Source organism: Austrofundulus limnaeus, unplaced genomic scaffold (assembly GCF_001266775.1).
Source record: "Austrofundulus limnaeus strain Quisiro unplaced genomic scaffold, Austrofundulus_limnaeus-1.0 Scaffold519, whole genome shotgun sequence".
Lineage (NCBI taxonomy): Eukaryota > Metazoa > Chordata > Actinopteri > Cyprinodontiformes > Rivulidae > Austrofundulus > Austrofundulus limnaeus.
In genome coordinates, this window is record NW_013952921.1 from 305,043 (window position 1) to 313,637 (window position 8,595).

An 8,595-nucleotide genomic window follows, 5' to 3' on the forward strand; every position below is an offset into this window, starting at 1 on the left:
GTTTTATTCTAAACCTATTGTATAAATATATTTTTTATTACAAAAAATTATAAAATTAGGTCATATTCTTGTTCCAATTGCAAAGAAAAGAACATTTTTATAAAATCTGTGCCTAAATTGTCACAGTTCTTGTTTTGAGCCTAATAAAAAGGGTAAAATTCAACTTTCATTAACTGTTTTATTCACAATAAACAGTTTTTGCGTTTCATGTCACGGTGTGTTTTTGCTACATAAAAGAAATATTTAGTTTGTGATGGGCATGCGCTTCAAAGACGAGCACACCATGGTGAATGAGGGCTTCCTAACAAGGGTGAAACCCAAGTCACAAGGAATGATATTTAGTAGGGTTTCAGAGAGTAGCTCGGTCCGTCATTAGTTAGCATCAAAGAAGCAGATGACAGCTTCCAGTGAAGAGGCAGAGGAGGAACGAAGATGGATTTCAGTCAGACGTGGTGTGGGTAAAGACTCCCACGATTTAGTTCAGTGCATGCACACACGTMCATTCTTGCATGCATGGCACATAGATCACGAGGCTAATAATAAGCAGCACATTTTTAAAACTTTGAATGAGGCCTGACGCTGCTGCTGTTCTCCTTTAATCAAGCATGGTGTTGAACATGACTTTGGTGAGGACAGAACAAAAGAAGCAAACCATTAAAACCAAATGAAGAGCATCTGTAACCTTACAGTCACAAACAAAAATGTGGAATTTGTCTGCTATGTRGTCATGTTAGCAATGTTCATTTTCTGTCCCCCTACTTTGACCACTGAGACACACGATGCCCCAGGCATCTGCTGGAATCTTCCACAGGTCAAAAAGGCAGAATTATTAGAACACTTCACAACAAAGTCAGTCGCTTTTCAACGCACGCTGTTTAGTGCTAATTGGAGCGAAGAGAAGAGAAAATAAACTCCCGCCTATATGTGATGAGTGACAGAGAGGGGTCAAGAAAAGCAGCACTTTAAACTTTGTAACAGTGTTTAGATGAATTGTTTTCAGCGCGTGGGAAATTACACAACTGTGCAAGCTTGGAGCTGGAGCAAAGATATGTACACATGCAGATTGCTTTAYCCCCTTTTGCCAGGTTCACACGGCAAGATTTGAAAATTGTCGGCTGATTTTCAAAGACTGACCACACACATGACAATAAAAAATGGATACAACATGTTTGGTCCTACAGTGTGCGGTGTACAGCCACACAGCAAAGACAAACACACCACACACCAACAGATTTTACTTACAAACATTCAGATATCAGATGGGAAATCTAACGACACCTCTGAAGGTCAAACATGAGTAAATAAACATGGCCGACGAGGAAGAAGCGATGGTTGTAGTTTGAGGACTATTTTTAAGAGAGACCCCTAGAGACTCCAAATGCACAACAAAATGCATTTAATAGCAAAAAAAGATTTTGTATATGTTCCCAAATGTCAGAAGGGCAAAACCTGGCCAAAATTCAGCGCAGACCAGATAAAATCCTTGTACAGTGTTCCTCACCACATCTGCACCTGTTATCATTTTTGCCCACGCAAACTTAGTAGATCCTCCACACCATGTCCACTAATAACAAACGCATTTTTTTTTTTACTTTGCACAACAATTTAGCGCTCYTTATTTGGGATCTTAGTAAATCAGCCCCTCTGAGATTAAACAAACTGCAAACAGTAGCAAGTTTCAATTTTCAAAAGCTCACTTGTAGGGGGTAGCACAAGAACTAAAGAAAAATAAGTTATGTAATTTATGTTCTGAAATAGTTTTCTATGTCTTATGTGTGTCCTGTCAATTTGCACCCGGTCCACCCTGCTAGAACTGCTACTCATTGCAACAGAAAAAATAAGTAATTTAAACGGAAAATCATAAAAACTGTTACAGAATTTTTTTTGTAAAAGTTAAAATATAAAACTGATTAACGAGGAGTTGTTGTTGTTGTTGTTGTTGTTTTCAAAATTATGATGAAAAAATAAAGAATTTAAACAAGAGAATTGTCTTTTGTGGTGATTTATTGAATGAGTCTGGTCAAAAGAGTCTGCTCAAGTTGTTGGAGATATAAAATGCAGACCAGGTTAATATGTCTTCATGGGAGCTCATGATTCGAGCAGAATCAGACCTAAGAGCCAATCAGCTTCCACGTAGCACCAGTGAACCCAGTATGCACGAACCCCATATTCATTCAGATGAAGAGAGTTTTCATGACCGATTGCCCAAACACGKCAAAACAAATATGACCACATGATTTGGTGATGAAAAATAAAATGTCCTTATACAGTATTAATCATAACACCTTTTAAATCCACAGATAAAATTTTGCTGTACCAAGTCTAAAACAAAGGTAACATTATATCCATAGGTTTTATAGAATATGCATAACTGTATGGAGGACCGAATCTGACATAATTAGAAATAAAAGCAGAAATATATAAATGGACCAATAAATAAATAAATAAATACAATTAAAATGTACCAATTTTATTTAAAAAGGAGAACTTCACTTGATGTTTTATAATTTAACTGACCTTCATATTTATTTTTCCATCTAAGTTCTAAGAAATTACATATTTTAACACATAATTTAAATTTTACTATTTTTAAAAACGTTTTTGGTTTCCTTTTACTTGTGGATGCATCAGTGTCTCTTAAATGATTATATTTAATTTTTTTTTCCACAAGTCATTTTAGTTACGTGTTTTTACATTTCTCTGTCTCCTGTATTTACATTTCCTCGTGCATTTCTGCCTCATTTTGCAAAAAAGGTGGGCGGTCCTTCTTGGTTCAGCTCTTCTCCTATTGGTCATTATGCAAATAAAGTTTAAGTTTTAGTTGCAAAAAAGGCAAGGAAGAAAACACTTACCTGTGCTTTTGTTTACAACTAAACTTTAAACTTTAAGGTAAACTGAGGCAGCACGAGTATGCACAATAAAGCTGCACATATATCCTGCTTCCTCCTCTCTGTTGACCAATAGGAGAGGAGCTGACCTACGAAGGTCCGCCCACCTTGTTTGCATAATGAGGCAGAAATGCATAAGGAGCAGGAGACAAAAAAAGCTCACATGGAAATAAAAATATTGTGGGAAATTTTATTTAAAAAATAATTAAACATAATCATAAGAGACACTGATGCATCCACAAGTAAAAGGAAAAACAAAAATTATGTATTAAAATACAGCAAAATTTTAATTATTTGCTAAAATTTTAATTTTATTGGAACTAAGCTGGAAAATTCAATGTGAAGGTCAATTAAATTATCAAATGTGGTAAAGTTCTTCTTTTTTAATTTAATTGGTGCTTTTTAAGTGTATTTATTTATTTATTAGTCCATTTAAATATTTCTACTTTTATTTCTAATTATGTCAGATTCGGTCCTCCATATAATTTAATTGGTGCTTTTTAAGTGTATTTATTTATTTATTGGTCCATTTATATATTTCTACTTTTATTTCTAATTATGTCAGATTCGGTCCTCCATATAATTTGAAAAATTACAGACATAAATGCAAAAACGTTCACATAATTTACACATTAAAAAACACTGTGTTTCTGCATAAAGACACTCAGGCTTGTGCACTGAAGTGAAGCACACACACCAACATGCGCTCCCTCACACACCTGTTTGGGCACAAAATCACTCCAATTGCATGTTTTTAAACTGCTCTCCTTCAGCGCAGACTAGGAGATGGAAGTGATACAGAAAGAAAAAGAGGATAAGAAAATGAGAACTAAGCCTGAAGCTAATATGAGTTGGTTTCAAGGAACAACTCCAGGTCCCTATCTTTTCTTTTGGAAAAGTTAATCCCTGTCTCTTTCCCTGCAGAAATGACCCCTCYTCTACAAGAAAGAAAAAAAACACCAGCATGAAAAGAAGCAGGTGTACCATCTGGGGATTCTATCACTGGAAGAGCGATTGGATTCCACAAAAGAGAGATGAGCCTCTTTTTTTTTCCATGGTCCAGCAGAGATATCTTTTCCAAAGCAGGTCCAGTGTTTAGAAACCCACCTCTTGTTGTAAGTCTACTGTGTGTGCCAGGGTGAAATGTGAGCACAAGCATATCTGTACTTGGAGAAGGCTTACAGATTAGTCTATTCAAACATGCTTTTTTCAGTCTGTGCAGTGGAAAGAAGGCTGCCTGCTACCTCTCAATTCACAATGGATAATGTCAATTTTTTACATTCAGCTCATTTGTCCAATTCCTGCAAGCAAACTGGATTAAAAGTTTAGCAAAGTTATGTAATCTTTGTCTTGATTTATGAAATAGGGGTTGTCTTTGAATTCTACTTGAGTATTGTAAAACTTTATGTAAAGAATATAAACTACTTTAGAAAAAAAAAAGCTCCAGAAAACTCAAATTTGTGWGAAACAAGAATTCTAAACAGATGTTTTTGGATTCCTGCCTGTCCTAGCTCTCCTTCTTTCTTACGTTTCTCCAGATGGAGCTGTGAGCTGACCGGTACCACTGCTCAGCACTTCCTGGTCCCAGCTCATTTCCTGCTACGGCTGTTTTATCTGTTTTCACTGTCTAAAAAGATCTCCTCAGACCATTAGTCAATGTCCAACTGTGCCATCATATCAATGAAATTAAGTGGTCGAATTACTGTTACTTAGTTATTTTTGATGTTTTATGTTTACGTATGTGATGATGGCTGAGTGTAACGTTACCTGCTGGATTGGATTTTTCTCCATGGCTGGTTAGAGTCAGGAGGACTCAAGTTCGTGAATAAGACCTTTAGAAGAAGAGGCTTGCCTGCAACTCACCAGCCTGCCCACTCTCCACRGTAGCCTCTCTTTCTCACTTTAGACTCCTGGATCTTCAACCCGCTCCTCTCACTTGGGAAATAACCATCAAAATGTTTATTTATATCATCCCTGAATATTCCATTCAAGAAGAGTAATAATCATCCTCTCCTCTCCAGAGCTGACATCTTGAGACCTTCTTCATAAGTCTTGTGTCTATATTGTAAATAAAACCCTTAGAACATTCCTCTCATTTTGGTTCCTGCTCACATTATGAGGTGAGAGAATGGGGGCTGTGGAAGCTCAGTGGTCATTGTTGTGCTCTTGTAATCCTGGGCCTGAAGGTTCGAGCCCATGTTGCATCAGAAAGGGCATCCATTTGGCAAAAATCAGTCACTAAATCTTTCCTTTGAGATCACTCGATGTGCAAACCCTGCAGACGTGAGCAGGCTAAAGGACAACATTTTGACCTTTTTCACTGCAAGAACTGAGTAAGAATTAAAAACGAGTGCTTTTGTCTGCCCTAACTGCTCACATTTTAAACAGTTTCAGACTTTCGACTGAGAAAGATGCTGTAATTCTTTATGATGATTAAATGAGTGATATTTTCTTCATGCTGCTACTGTTCCTGCTACATACGTTTGTCATAGTGTGCGGGCTCCTTTCTAAATACACATTTTTTTTGTCCTTGCAGGTGTGTGTGTTCTCAGACAATCCTGTTAAGCAGCTGCAAGAGGCCCCAGTCTTTGGGTGGTCTTACACCCTCATTCATAAATCGTTAACCCACTCGGTTGGCCTTGATGTGTGCTGGGGTTTTGGTCGACACACTGCTGAAGCCTGTAAGTGTCGTGTCACACCTGACTGCAACGGACATGAAAAATATGGATCATATAWGACATTTTTACAAACTTTTCTTTCTCTCATTTTCAAACTCTGATATTATTTTTCACTCTGTTTATTATTTCTGGCTGTAATCAGATACTGTATTATATCAAATTTAAACTTCTCATTTTAAATATTTCTTCAATGCTACATACTTTTAAAAGTGTACTTCATGTGGTTTTACAGGGGGGGGGGGTCCAAATAGGAGAATTTTATGCATTAAAATAAAAATTTATACTGAAGTTAGTTTATCTTTGAGAAAACAAAGCAACAATTGTTCAAAGTGCAGTACAACAACAAAAAAAAGAAAAGAAACATCTGGTCAGCTGATTTTAATGATCTCTTGAGTGTGTAAAGCAAATAAACAGAGTAAAGAATATACAATATTACATAATATTTTTTTCATTTATTAATGATAAATATCCTCAACAACTTCTTGTTTTATTATTTTTGAACAGCTAAATACATTATGGGTGCCTGAATAGTAATCAGAGATAAATGTTGACATTTCTTACGTAACATAATTAACAGTTCATTTTAAAGCAACTACACACTAAATATCTGCTGATTTTATACAGCAGTACACTCAAAAAAACAAATGTAATAAAAAATACATCAAATGGTTCCACTCAACTGAATTGAGTAAAGGTAACACATTTACTTTACAGTTAAACGTAAAGAAATTATATCACCTTTACTCAACCAGTTTTTTAATAAAGTAAATTAAAAGCAAAATAAATTAATTTAATGAACATTTTATAGCAAAAAGTGCAGAAGAAACACATCGTTTTTGTGACATGCTACAACGTTTTACATTCTTCTGTGTAAAACTCAGGGCATTGAATAATGATTTAATGGTTTAATTAGGGTTCAAGACCCCATTGACCCCAAGTAATGACAAGATCATGGTACAAGAGCTTTTTCAAATTCTTGCAAATGAAATTATTTGTTATTGGTTTTATTTCTTATCAAATGTATTGTTCTATAAGTTTCTGCCTCTTTTGTAGTAGAAAACAAACAACATACACTTTGTTCCAGCTTCCATTTATTTTACCACTTGTGTTWKGTTTGGTGGCCCACCCACTTTCAACAACTCACTTCTGGCCTCCCCGTTGATTTACAGACATTTCAGCCAAAAATGAGCGAGCTGGGATTATGTTTTTGTTTACTTTATCAGTTTTTCCATCAATGGCAAATCAGGTAATCACAAATCATTTTTGGATAATTTAAATCAAAGTGGTATTCAAATCATCTTGAAGATTGCTTTAACACTGWAAGCATCGGTGCATTTCGCAGCCTGATTTACCCATGATTAGTAAAATTTATCCAGAACTATTTTGTTTGTTTATAAAACTGAAAGCATTTGGCAGACCGAAGCAGATACTTGAGATGATAAGGAAAAACACTCGGCTGAATAAAACACAAAAGGCTTCATGCTAATTAAAACATAATTTACTGCATGTTTTGCTGGCATTTAATCCTACCCATACGTCCAGAAATTACAGTTATTATCTTTGACTATTAATTCTAATTGTTGCCATATTTTTTTTCTATGTGCAAAAGTCTTTGTGTATATCTGAGTGTGTTTCTGTAGGTAACGTAAAGGAGTGAGGCYTGCTTTGGAAGGAATGTCTGTAGACTGCAGGTCACTGACAACCCAAAGAAATAGGGCGCTTAACATGGCTGTTAATCAGCAGCATTGTGATAAGAAGCTCTCTTTCCAACACACACAAATACTCATATAACTAAGGAGCATTTCTGTGAAAACACAGAGTAAGTGAGTCTGAGGGCTTTAAAGGAAAGATAGTCGCACAAAAACCAATGTTGACTCATGGATACAGTTTTAAATGCGTGCCACTGTTAATCACTGTCAAGTGTTTCAAACTAACAAATAGATTTGCCACAGGGCATTTAACACAGAAAGCCAAAATAAATGCACTCATCACATATTTTGCAAAAAAAGAAAGCTAATTCCACCACCACCAAGCCCACTGTGTGTTAAGTGAAGTCAGGCGGGTCACACACTGAAAACATGGTCTCTCTCACTCGCTGTTACCAGTATTTCTCAGGAGCTGACATCAGTTGTTTTGACTCCATCAGAAGTCAAATGGAACCGTTCTCTTGGCTGCGGGCTGAGGTTAACGCTTCAGCTTCAGACCCGATTCAAAACATGGCTCTCCACCAGGGCTTCCACTGCGCTGCCGAGTATTATCAAATTCCCAGCGACGCTTTCTTTAACGCTCCACATGCAAAGCYAGAGTGGAGGTAATACGGTTTGTTGTATAGGGGAGAGATCATTTTGATCCGGTGGGTAAAGATTGGAAATAAAGCACGGGGGTGAGGCAAACTAAAAATGCCTGTTAGGTTTTATAACTTAATCATGCGTGAAAGAAAGCAATACAGAAACATTCATGGCCAATTCAAAAACACTGAACATTTTTCACCTCCTCCTCACCCCGTCCAACTCCTGAGCTTCACTGGCACGAGTAGCGTTGTTCCAAAGCCAAGCTTTTATGAGCTTTGGTCGTTTGTGGRGATGATTGGATCCCTTTATTACAAATTTACAGAGTTCTTTTATGACCGCAGGTTACGTTAGCATTGCTAAATATGCTAAACTCAAACTAACAATCCCGCAATACTCATACTGCGTCATTACTCTGAAGCAACGGGATATGAAAAACAGTTTTGACTAATGTCCATCACTTGACTTCATGAAATCGCAGTGAAAAGAAAAGAAGTCGAGGAAGAAAGTGGATCATTCATTGAGCTTGTTTTTAAAACCCATCTCAGGGAACAGCTGTTGTTCATTCTGCTCGGCTGTGCCGGGGAAAGGTACCAAATCGTGCTGTTTTCAGCCCAAATAGCTTACGCACAATTACTCTGCCGGGGATCTGTGTGCGTTGGCACGTCGCTGTACTTCTCCCTTTGTTTTCATAATAATTAGCTTGTGTTTTCACAGGGGGGTGGGGTGTGTGTGTGTGTG